We start from the raw sequence: 13,577 nt of genomic DNA, 5'->3' as shown, positions 1-13,577 counted from the left end.
ACAAATTGAAATAACTTCTAAAATTCCGAAATTAATGTCAAAAAAAACTTTTCTAAAAGTTTTTAGAAAAATTAAAACAATACATTTGTATAACATTCAGAAATGTATAAATGTATGTAATATTTTCAAATAAAGTTTTCACGTAACATGATGATATTCTAAGTTGTAATTTGTTTTAAATTGTTATAATTGTTTTAAATAATAGGATTTGTCTTGATAGGAAAATCATTTTTGCAAACATTAAAGCCATATAGTTGTACAAACATAAAAATAAAAAAACTTTATCTTAAACTGGCATGCTTATAATACAATTTGTAATTATTATTATTTTATTTTTATTATATTGAATAATGGTATTTTTCTAGGGAAATGGGATTTTTTTTTATAAATTACACTCACAAAATAACATAAGCCAATTTAAAGGACAGATAAATACTTAAATTAAATAATATAAAATGTAAAATATATATATATATATATATATATATATATATATATATATATATATATATATATATATATATATATATATATATATATCCTCTTGTATCACATTCAGGAAGTAAAATGGATTGAAACTGAATAGGAATTGATTCCTTTTGACTTCAAAACATTCAATCCAGCACGTGAAAGCACTGAATTGTTTATTGAGCTGTATGAACTCTCACATCTCATAAACATCATAATGAACTGTCCTGTCTGTTTCTCTCCATCATGTGGTGTTTGTGAGTTGTTGGCAGGTCAGGTAAAGGCTGTAGCCGGTGGGTTAGTGTTGAGTAACCAGTGTCCTTCTCCCTGCTTTATCTCGCTCTGTAAATCCCCAGGATGCATTACTGAGATTGGTTTATGTAATATCTCTCTATGCTCAGCAATAAAGAACAGAAAGCATGGATTGTAACACCACGTTTTGACATGAAATGCTGCCATGGCTGAGAATTCAACTCAAATCCAATCTATATGCAAAACCAGCTATTAATCACGCCACTTCACACAGATGTGCACAAACATCTCACACACAATGAATGATTAACCATCGGCACTGGGGGCCGAACCATATGACACTTTTTTATAATACAAAATCAATATTTTTTCATGTGGTCCAGGTGATGTATGATCTGGCATAAGTGACCAGCACTAACTGAATACACTTCAACCATCAAATTATATTTGATATAGACAGAGTAATATATAGCCAGGTGTTTTTTTTCTAACCTGGAAATTAGCATAACATTTTAGCAAAAATTACAACCATAAGGTGGAACAGCAACTTCTGAAATTCAGAAACAAATGTAAAAAATGTTTTTAATTTGTTATAAAGTGTTTATAAAATTATTTTAAATAAGATTTTTATGGATTTTTACATTTAATCTTTGAAAAGGATTACTGAATTAGCTGAACATTTAAGCAAAAAATTAACATTTATATATAAATGTAATATTTTTAAATAAAGTTTTTACGTAACTTGTCATTCTGATATTCTAATTCGTAATTTGATTTGAATTGTTATTATAACTGTTATAAATAATGGGATTTTTCCTGCCATTTAATCCTGGAAATAAATTTAAAAAGGCAAACATTACAATTCAGAAACATAAGTAGCTAAATTTAAAAGAAATTAAATAAAATTTGTTTACAATTTTCGTGATTTTTGTGGCTTTTAAATATGTAGAATGTTTTAGCAAATATTTAAACCATATGGTTGTACAATTACTAAGATTCAGAAATGTAAAAAATAAAAAACGAATTGTCAAGATGATAATCTAATTGATAATTTGTTTTGAATTGTTGTTAGAATTATTCACTTTTTTTTTCAATTTAATTTAAATTTATTTTAATTTAAAATTGGTTCTAACTAACCAACAACTATTAAAATAATTTAAAGTTGGTTTTTTTATGTAGAAGTTTTTAATTTACAAAAAATTATTTTTAACATTAAAACATTTTTTACCCTGCTGGGCACATTTCATTGTGTGAAGTTTGCATTGTCACAACTGAAAACTACATCCTTTTAGAGTGAAATGAAAGTTAATACCCACTTGTTATGCATTTGGTGAAATATGTTGGCTAATAGGAACACAGTTACAGTTCACAGAGCCGGGCTTTGACTCAGATTAATTCTGCTCTGCTAAACTCAAAACAAACCGGCAGAATCCCTGTGTCAGGAACAACTGAACAAGGCATATGCAGGAGGATCGGTCATCCAGCAGAATGAGTCATTGTGAGAGATGGAAGCCCAGCCTGGTGTGACCCGTCTGCTGCTCAAAGAAATCATCGAAATTATATAACTAGTCATGGCAGTCTTGTGTAAGTAATGGTTTAAATCCATAGCGTCATCCGTGACGTTATAATGCAGGCTAATTTACAATGGATTCATTTAGTAAGCCCTCGCAAAATTGCTTTAAGCAGAATGGAGACTATTATATAAAAACATAATCATTTCGAGGGAATATTGCACTTCAAAAGCCAGCTGTAAAATTGCATTTATACTTGTTTCCATGGTTACAGCGAACTCCATGACCTGCAAATCTGCGAAATGTTAAAAAGAGACAACTAACAGAAACATGTACTATATAATATATACATATTAGTAGTTAGTAATTCATGTATTATGAAACTGCAGCTTCATGCTAAAGCAAAATAAATATGATCTGTATTCTTCTGACTTCCATTTTTCTGCCCTTCACTTTTGGCAGCAGTAAAGTATGAAGTGCAACAAGGATCTGTTATAGGTCCTCTGCTATTTTCAATATACATGTTACCCCTTGGTAATATTATAAGAAAATATGGGATTAGTTTCCATTGTTGTGCTGATGATACCCAACTTTATATTTCTACAAGACCACATGAAACTTCTTAATTATCTTAGCAAACAGAGTGTGTTAAAAATGTAAAAGATTGGATTGATTAAATTCAGATAATAATACTTATTGGATCAAAAACCAGTACACAGAATTTCTTGGATTACAATTTGCACCAAGACGGATGTACTGTTACTTCCTCTACAGTCAAAAATTTGAGTGTTATATTAGACAGCAACTTATCTTTTGAAAATCTTTTTTCTCATGTTACAAAAACAGCATTTTTTCATCTTAGAAACATCACCAAGCTACAGAACATGTTACTTGTTTCTGATGCAGAAAGCTAGTTCATGCATTCATGACCTCTAGACTGGACTATTGTAATGCACTTCTAGGTTGCATCTAGCATCTAGCATCTTTAATAAACAAGCTACAGGTAGTCCAAAATGCAGCAGCTAGAGTCCTTACCAGGTCAAGAAAATATGATCATATTACCCCTTTTTTACAGTCTCTGCACTGGCTACCTATTAAGTTCCGTATCAGTTACAAATTATAACTACTAACTTATAAGGCCCTTAAAGGTCTAGCTCCTGAGTCCCTAACTAGTCTTCTATTAAGCTACAATACATCAACACCCACCTACTACAATGATAAAGCTTGGAATAACCAGGACATAATGTAACGCTGTATGTTTAATGTAACACTGATTAGATTCAGAGGGGATCTGCTGACATTCAGGGTAGTCAAGGTCATCTCCAGGTCCTGATCCACCATCTGATCTGGATGCAGTGTGGATCTGGTGCCTATGGTGACCTCGGAATAAGAAAGAAACAGACTAATATTAGCGTAGATGCCATTCTTCTAATGATGTAACAAGTACATTGGGTCTTAGTGCTCCCGGTTCTGGTTGACCTAATTAATGCAGCCTAGCTATCCTTAAGAGATCTGAATTATAGAGATGTGTTATGTGTAAGCCAGGTTAAAGAGATGGATCTTTAATCTAGATTTAAAGTGACAGAGTGTTTCTGTCTCATGAACAGTGTTAGGTAGATTGTTCCAGAGTTGGGAGCTAATTAGGAAAAAGATCTACCGCCCACGGTTGATATTGATATTCTAGGTATGATCAAATGGCCAGAGTTTTGAGAATGTAGTGGACGTGAAATAATAATATATAATATAATGAAATAATAATGCAATAAGAGCTCGCTTAAATACTGAGGTTCTAAATCATTCAGAGCTTTAATAGTAATAAGCAAATTAAAATAAGTTTTAAAATCTACACGATGCTTGATAAGGAGCCAGTGCAGTGTTGACAGAGCTGGGCTAATATGGTCATACTTCCTGGTTCTAGTAAGAACTCTTGCTACTGTATTTTGGACTATCCAGAGTTTATAACTGTAAGCATGCAAAGCAACCACCCAATAGAGCATACCAATAATATAACCTTGAGGTCATGAACGCATGAGTTAAAATTTCTGTATTTGCCATTGAGAGCATAGGTCGTAATTTAGATATATTTTTGAGATGGAAACATGCTAGAAATGCTAGATACATGATTTTCGAAAGAAAGGTTGCTATCAAATACTACAACTAGGTTCCTAACTGACGATGAAGAAGAACTGACAGTGCAGCCATTAAGTTTTCTTAGTTATTACTTGCAGAGGATTTTGGTCCTTTAAATAACACCTGTTTTTCAGTATTTAACTGTAAAAAATTACTAGTCATCCAGTTTTTTATGTTAACTATGCATTCTGTTAGTTTTGCAAATTGGTAGGTTTGTTGAGCGGCGAAGAAATATATGTAAATCTAAGTAGCATCAGCATAAAAGTGAAATCTAACACCATGTTTCCTGTTGATATCTCCCAAGGGTAACATGTGAAGCATGAAAAGTAATGGTCCTAGAACTGAGCCTTGAGGTACTCCATACTGCGCTTGTGATTGGTATGAGACTTTTTCATTCACTGCCACAAATTGGTGGTCCGATAAGTATGATTTGAACCATGCCAATGCACTTCACTAATGCCAACATAATTTTATAGTCTATTCAAAAGAATGTTGTGGTCAAATGTAGCGATAAGTTTCAGTAGCACTAACACAGAGATAAAAGTACAAAAATGCAGCCGAGTGAAGTGTTATATTAACTGCAGTCACGTGCTGAGGTCTGATATCATGTTCGATGTTGTAAACACTGGTGAAGGGATGATATAAAGTGAGAGAGTAACACGATCTGCTCAGCATGGTTAACAACACAGTCACATCTGCTAATTTTCCACTAACAAGAGAGCGATTACACAGGATCCCACTGCAGCGGCACAAATGAGTCAAAGCCAAGCAAACAATGCATGAAGGTCAGCAGCTCTGCTCACTTACTGAAATGATCTTTCTGACCTGTTTCCCACAGGGTAAGTGTCAGTGAGGCAGTCATGTGACATGGCCAACACTGAGGGATGTACAGTTGTGTGTGTGTGTGTGTGTCTGTGTGAAACATGTCAGAGTGCACTGCCAAAGACACGGCCGCTGCTGTGCACTAGTGTGGTTGAATGTTTTAAGTTGATTATCTGGTTGATGACTTCACTATCAGTTAATTGTGCTTAAAGGCCCCTCCCCCTGCTCTGGACTGTTGGGTAAGATGCTCAGATCCTCTCAAGGTCAGTTAGGTGTGAGAACGAGTGCATGAAGATCAGCAAAGATTCCAACACAATTACACTTGTAGTTTCAATCAGTAGATGAGTAGTTTGCTCAGTTGATATAAAAATCTATTTTAATAACCGTAAAATTAAACTTTGTACAAATATATATTTATCTCATACTAAATATTTACATTTATTAAATGCAACTATATTTTATATTTTAAAATATTAAACATTATATTTCATAAATATAATATCAAAAAAGTTTATATGCATAAAAAAGTGATAACTTTTTCTTTAAAATTATTTTTATATATTATTTAAATATCTTTTAGAAAGGTTTGATAAAAGTATTTATATTAAATATTCAAATTAAACTGTTTTATAGTGTTTGTTATAAATAATAAATATGTATATGCCAAAAAAATTGACTAAAAATAGTGTTTATAAAGTGTTTAAATATTTTTAATTAACATTTTTATTACATTAATTAATTATTTATTACAGTGTAAGTATAAAATTAATTAATCAATAAATCGATTAAATAATCCCCATTGATAAATATTTATCTTATATTAAATATTTAAAAATAAATATTACTATATGTGCTACAACAAAACCAGATAAACTTAAATGTTCGTAAAAAATATTTTATGAGTAATTAATATTATGTATATGTATTGATAAAAATGTTTTATGAACATATAAACTACTCATCCCACCAAACATTATACAATATATAACAGATGTACATTTTGTATGTAAATTGGAAGTAAATATAACAGAATCAAATATCAAAATATATATAAAATATATGTTTTTTTTCTCTCTCTACATTTTTGTTATTGTTTTAACCAGATTAATTTTTTTTGGAGTAGCACACTATCTGTCCATCATTGTATGTCAGTTTTCCAAGGCCTTTGATAAGCACTGGATATCAAGGACACCTCAGTCACGCAGCTGTAAGTACCTCAGAGCACTTTGAGAACCTATCACAATAAATGGCTCATAAATTGGCTGATGATAAGGGATCTGCCGGAGCCATTGCTAACCGTATCTCCATCAGCTGAGCTGCTGCATATCTGTACAGGTGGAGTTTAATCAGTGGCTTATATTACTCAGAGAGTTATTGATTAAACCAAAGTGCATGTGCAGAGTCTCTAGCCATTTATTAGCTGCCATTTACTCAGATCCAACAGAGGAAAGTTTGTGAGCCTAAAGAGTCAAATTAGCATTTGTCAGCAGAACCAATCTTTAGTGATTATAGAATTGTCTTACTTTGGTATAAAATGTGCAGAACATATACTTTGCATTAGATTCTGCATATATATATATATATGTGTGTGTGTGTGTGTGTGTGTGTGTGTGTGTGTGTCTTCTGCTCACAAAGGCTGCATTTAAATACTGTAAAAATAGTAATATTGTGAAAAAAAAATTTTCATTTCAAAATCTTTAAAAAAATAACATGATATAAAAAAATCTGCATTTTAGAATGTTTTCTGAAGGCTCAAATAACAGTGAAGAAAGCAGTAATGATGTAACTTACATGTAAAAAAAAAAAAAAAAAAGCTAATTAAAATTGTACTAATATTTCACAAATGCAGCTTCGGTAAGCAAAAGAGACTTATTCCCAAAAACTATTTTTTTATTTATTTTTATCCTAACTCTGATCCTTTTATAGCAGCTACTAAATTAAATTAATAAATAGCGTTTCAGCTCTGTCTTTGTAGATTTTCCCAGCAGCCAGACTAGCAGGCCGAGGTTTTTCCTCAGGGATTATACTATCGTACCATTTTCACCAGAAAGAAAAAGGTATTGATCAAATATAAGTGGTTGCAGTGTTTCTTCCCAGCTTTTCGAAGTGTGCTGGAACATGTTTACATTCTACATTTTATTTGATGAATATTTCAATTGCAAAATCAGTCCCAAAGATCAGATTAGAAAAATCTCCCTCCCTGCAGGCTGACTCACTCTTTCTGTCATCAGCTGAACTGAAACTTACTAATAGATCTGAAGCTGTGGGAACTGCACTGGGGTTCAGATTTCAGATGAAAGACAAAAGACAGCTGTTTCTGACGGCCAGCTGCTGACCACCAGGTCCTGAAATGAGACTTTTGGATCTTGGAAGGAAAAGTGTTGAGCTGTGGCAAAAAAACATTGTAAAAAAGCCTTATGACCCTACAGACAGGATTTTTAAAAAAAAGTTTTTTAAGCTAATGTTAGGACAAAACATTCTTTAAAGTAATAGTCGTGGAATACTTTATTAACATTTGACATACTGTATGTTCTGAGATCAACATTCTCAGAAGGTTCTTATAATATGAACATTCCAGGAAACGTTATTTATATAACATTAAACAAGAAAACTTGACATTTTAACATTTTTGGTATATTTATCCCCATGTCGAAATCGTGTTTCTCCCTCTTAGAATCGTCCTGACCTCCCCCTTTCACCACCCCTAGATCTAGATGTATTTGATAAAGATTTTGCTTTTATTATGAAACCTATCAAAATCAAGTGTTGATAAATAAACAAAGCTTATAGCTAGAATAATGCAGATTAATTTAATTTAATTTTTATTAAGTAAAGGGTCTGATCTTTATTCTGATGTATTGCATGTTCAGTTATTCATACAACAAAATATTCTGGGGGCCATGAAATATTAGGGAAAATCAACTAAAACACTGGCAGGGAAAGAGTTAAAAATATACTTTTTAGAATGATGTTCTGCACTGACTTCTCTCCTCTGAAATAAGAACATTAGCATGAGTTTTTGGGAAGTGTATGTGAACACTAGGTATTTGCATAAAATAAATACTTACATAAACATCTTATCCGAGTTGCTGGATATTAAAAAATTATAATAGTGTTTCTTACATTGTTCTTCTAACTTTATTTTCAACCAATTTACAATGTTATTTGAAGATTCTAAGAACGTTAGAATGTCCAGTTTTCTTATCATAATTAGAATGTTATGGTTCCAAAATGTTTTCTTAGAACATTCATCAAGTACTAATAACATAACAAGGACGTTTTGAGAATGTTGGACTAAGACCACGTCACCCTCTTTTTTTGGCTGTTGGACTAAAAGCCTGGAGATAAACTCCAGAAATAGAGGAGAGAGAGAGAGAAAGAGAGAGAGAGAGAGAGAGTGAGTCATCCATATCAGCTGCACTCGTCCCTGAGTGAATGTTAGCCTTAATGCATTTAGCACACAAACACACACACACACACAAACGTGTAGCAAAAAAAAAAAAAAAAAAAAACACCAACACTTTCAAAAATACAGTAAAATCAGTAATATTGGCAAATATTATTACAATTTCAAATAACTGTTAATATATGTAAAAAATGCAACTTATTCCTTTAATCAAAGCTGAATTTTTAGCATCATTACTCCAGTCTCCAGTGCCACTTGATATAAATCCTTCAGTGCAAAAGATTATTTCACATAAATTCTGTTCTTTTGAACTTTCTATTCATCAAAGAATCCTGAAAAACAAAATGTATCACAGTTTCCACAAAAAAAAATATTTAGCAGCACAGCTGTTTTCAACATTGATAATAATCTTCATGTTTCTTGAGCAGTAAATCCTCATATTATTCTGATTTCTGAAGATCATGTGACACTGAAGACTGGAGGAATGATGCTGAAAATACCACCACTCAGTGCACCATTGTGTTTTAATCCTCATGCTGCGTGTTCTCTGCTGTCAGACGAACAGAACATCATCTTGCCCCAGTACAGAAAATGATCCTGATGAAAAGTACAGTACGGTTGGCAAAGAGCTGCTGGCTTTGTCTGGGCTATAGTTCAGCAGTGACCTGTCATGTGTGAAAAATGAGACTGCTGCTCCTTCAATGACAGTTCAGTGATGTCACTCCTAAACATTTGAAGGTTTATTTACTTTTTAAAAAATGCAAAGAATTTATGTAAGTGGTGCATATTTTTTGTCACCCACCACAGCAAAAAAAAAAAAAAAAAAAAAAAAAACTTGAAACATTTGCCGGAAAAAGTGAAGCTCAATAATATATATTCATTTTTTTTTCTTTCTATTTTTTTGAACTGAAATATATACTTTTTAAAAACATTTATCTTATATATTTTCAAAAATGTACAAATCGTTGCCTGAAAATTAAATGAACATATATTCACATGAATATATTTTAAAACATATTTTATCAAAAATATTATACATACATATTAATATTCTGAATATTTGACTTTTTATGCCATATGAGACTTTTAACAGTTGCAGCATTCATTTGCAACATTTTTTTTAGCTCATTTATTCTTTTCTTCTTATTCATGTTTCTTACTTTCTATTGTCATTTTAATTATTATTCCTTATGAGCCTATTTAAAAAAAATAAAAAAATTTAATAAAAACATTACCACTGTATGAAATGTGCTGTATGATTCAATTCTCCTTGCCTTATTTACAGTAAAGTTTCAACACACTATTTTTCATGCAGAGAAAATTCCCTTGAAGCTCACTGATGATAACCATATCATAATTTATGGCTGTTATTAAGTGAAATATTCAGTGTAGTAAATCATCTGGCTTTCTGTACGGATCTGCAAATCTGAAGTCGTTCTGACAGAAATGTTTGGGGTGTTTTCTCATTGCAGTTCTATCTGCAGTATCTATCTCTGGCGTCGCTGCACATTTACAGCTGACTTGCATGCTATCTGTGTCTCAGCGAGGACTGAAGTCTGGATTGTACACAATGTACTGAGGCACATTTTCCTGGCTGGGATTCAGCAGCAGTGGCCTGTGTGACTGAGACAGCATCTTACAGGCCAGATCTCTACAAATAACCAGCGTTAACCAACAAATTTGCTTCAGGAATTATATCTACATCTTTGAACAGGACACGAAAACAGCCTATTAGCTATTATGTGTTGAAATGCAGAATTATTGTCTATGACCTTGCTGGATATATATTAAAATTAACACTTGGATTAGGTATATGTTACCTTTTCTAAAACTGTCAGTTTATTTAAATATAAATATTCAGGTGTGTCTTATAACCTGGAATCATTTTGGTGCAAAAACAAGTGCACAAACAACAAAAATAATAGTTATGATGAATTATGTGATGTTTGTGTCTTTAGTTGTTTTGTCTCAATTAAGACGTAGATATTGTTTCAAAAAAGTACAAAAGATCACTGAATTATTATTATTTTTTTACTCAGAAATTGCAATAACATTTCATAAATAATTAAGAAATTGCAAGTTACATTAAGTCAAAACTCTGGATAGCATTTTTTTTAAATTGCATATATATTTTTATTTTATTTACAAATGTAAAAATAGTTTTGTTGGTATAGATTTCTAAACTTTGTGGAAAAAAAAAACTTTTTAACTCGTAATTGCAAGTTTATATTTCACAATTATGAGAAAAAATGTGCAAATACAATTACTTTTTTTTTCAATGGTGGATGTTATGTAAGTTACTAACATAATATTTTTCTTTCCTCTAATCTTAACCAGGCATCCTATTTATTTTCTTGCCATTGTGTAAATCAAGTTAATTAATGCAATTAAAATCTTTGAATCTGACCACAGCATATTCCTGAAAGTCAGAGATGCCCTTTTTTGTATTATATGCTCAACACAAGCATATATTTTGTGAAAATTGTGCTGAATAAGAATGACCCTGTTCTTGAGTTATCAAATGCTTATTCTGCACATGGAGATGAAAACAAGCTTTATTGATCATCTACCTTTGAAATAAAGTTTGGAGTGAAACCAGCGTTCCCTGCACTGCTCTGCTACCTGCATGAAGATCTCAGCTCAGCGAGTGAAACACTGTCTCTGATCAGACCATCAGACAATCAAAGCCAGTGTTTGCATTGCCTCTGAACTACCATCAACAGACTGTGTCCTCCTTGGCAAAGAGAAGAACATCTCACTCTCATATGACCTGCGCTTGAGAGAGAGGACATGTTCATTGCTTTATGCATTAGCTCAGTGCATGTGCATCTGCTGCCTAGTTATACTCTCGCTGCGATCAGTAGCAACTGATGCAATCATTTCATGCCAAGATGCATTGGCTCATTTTAGTTTAGATCCCACAGTCGGTCGTGACATCAAGAGTAACCGACTGTAAGGGAACAGGACATTTCAGCATTTCATCAACATTTTGATAACCTAAATGCATTACTTGGGATACACCAGGTGTGATTTGGACTTCAAAGCGTCTCTTGTAAGTCTAGTCTTCTCTCTCTGGATGCTTCTGGCAGACATTTGCGTGCATTTCATGGACTCAAGGCTGTGAGAATATACCTGGGAAATCAGTTCGTAACAGGATTAGTTAAACTGAAAATGAACAGATTACTCTGAAATGGCAAACAACAAAGCGGTTAAATTAAAGCTTTCTATGAGGTGATGTTTTAATAGGTTGAGAGTGTCAGGGGTTTAGTTAACCGTAAAATTACTGAGTCACAAAATTGCATTACATAGGCCTGTACACACCACATATTGGTACAGCATATCACGCAAGATACTCAGAAAACAATGAATCATGTCAATTACCCATAAAATATTTTTACAAAAATATCCCATCATTCCTAATTGCAGCATTTAATTAATTAGTTTTGGTAAAAGGATGATTATTTTCCTAAATGATATGTGGTTTTGGTTCAGCCTGTCAGTGCTGTGAGCAATTGCATGATCTCTCTTGCAAAACAGTGAAACATGTCCAAAACATGCTGAGGTAATGAAGATCCGTGTATCAGCATGATCGCTCCAAATATAGCTACTGCTCATCCACACATACAGCCGGAAGGGTCAGTGTTTCTGTCTTCACATAAATACCTGCTACAGAAGGTGAAGCATCCTGATCGATAAAGATGGATTCCAGCAGAAGAATCAGTGGCTGTTTAATACTTTTGATCAGTATTTAATAAATCAGTGTTTTGGTCTTGTTTCCCAGTACAAATATCTAATCACTACAACAAGATGTGTTTATTAAAGAAACTGTGGTGAAAATGTTGAAATAAACTTGTGTTCCCTATCTGTCGGTAACTATGAGTTATGTCGAATGACATATAGGGTCTCACTTGGGAGGACAATCATCTCTGAGTTTAAGAGAAAACGCCAATGAAAACTGGCTAGTGGATTTTGCAACACCTGAGCCACTCCACGTGCATACATGTATAAATAGGCAACAGGTGCACCCTCTTCAGATTTTTGCTTTGGACATGAGTAGTCAATGTTATATATTCGCTACAATGCCAGTCATCTTTTGTGTTTGTGAAGAGGTGTTCCTGGTTGGTGTGCCGGCGGAGTACAGCGGTATCCACACAGCAGTATTTCACCTGGGCGCTTCAACAGAAAAAGCAGTTTTTCCTAAAAGAGCAAATCACGGATGATTCGCATCTTTTTCAAGATGCCGAAATGACAGGTGTCCTTCTGGATGTGGCCATTGTCTTCAGTGTCTGGGCATCCAACATGCTGAAGCGGCGCTCGAGGATGATTCATTCGTTGCCTTCATTTGTTGCTCGTGGGTTGACAGTGAGTGACACACTGCCTCCTCATTCTCACCGTTGACGCCCCCTATCGCCAGTGGCCAAGTGGTCGCTGTTCGAAGATGCAATGCCTCTCCACGCATCTCTGGCCAGTTCCTCTGGAAACACTGGGAGTTTTGCTGTGATGACTCAGAACCTGATGGTTTCTGGGCCATCCAACATGACTCTAAATCGCTGCACCACTTCAGGTCGACTGTCCCTTTGGTGCCACTCATACGAAATTTGGGGGCGTGGCTTGCGCTGCCCAACCCATCCCGTTGGCTCATTCGGACAGATCGACTCGGCTATGCGATTCAATTTGCCTGGTGACCTCCCAAGTTCAATGCCGTTTTCGAGACTTCGGTGTCAGTCCAGGATGCCTCTGTCTTGCGTAAGGAGATTGCTTTCCTGTTGCCGAAGGATGCAATCGAGCCGGTCCCACCAGCCAAGATGAGGAAGGGGTTTTACAGTCCTTAATTCAATGTTCCCAAGAAAAAAAGCAGTGGCCTTCAACCTATCTTGGATCTGCGAGTTTTGAATCAAGCCCTGCACAAGCTCCCATTCAAGGTGTTGACACAGAAACACATTATCAAAATGTGTTCAAGCCCAGGAATGATTTGCAGTGATTGACCT

This window comes from Carassius auratus, chromosome 12 (assembly GCF_003368295.1).
Source record: "Carassius auratus strain Wakin chromosome 12, ASM336829v1, whole genome shotgun sequence".
NCBI lineage: Eukaryota > Metazoa > Chordata > Actinopteri > Cypriniformes > Cyprinidae > Carassius > Carassius auratus.
The sequence above is the reverse complement of the archived record's forward strand: the minus strand, read 5'-3'. Positions refer to the sequence as shown.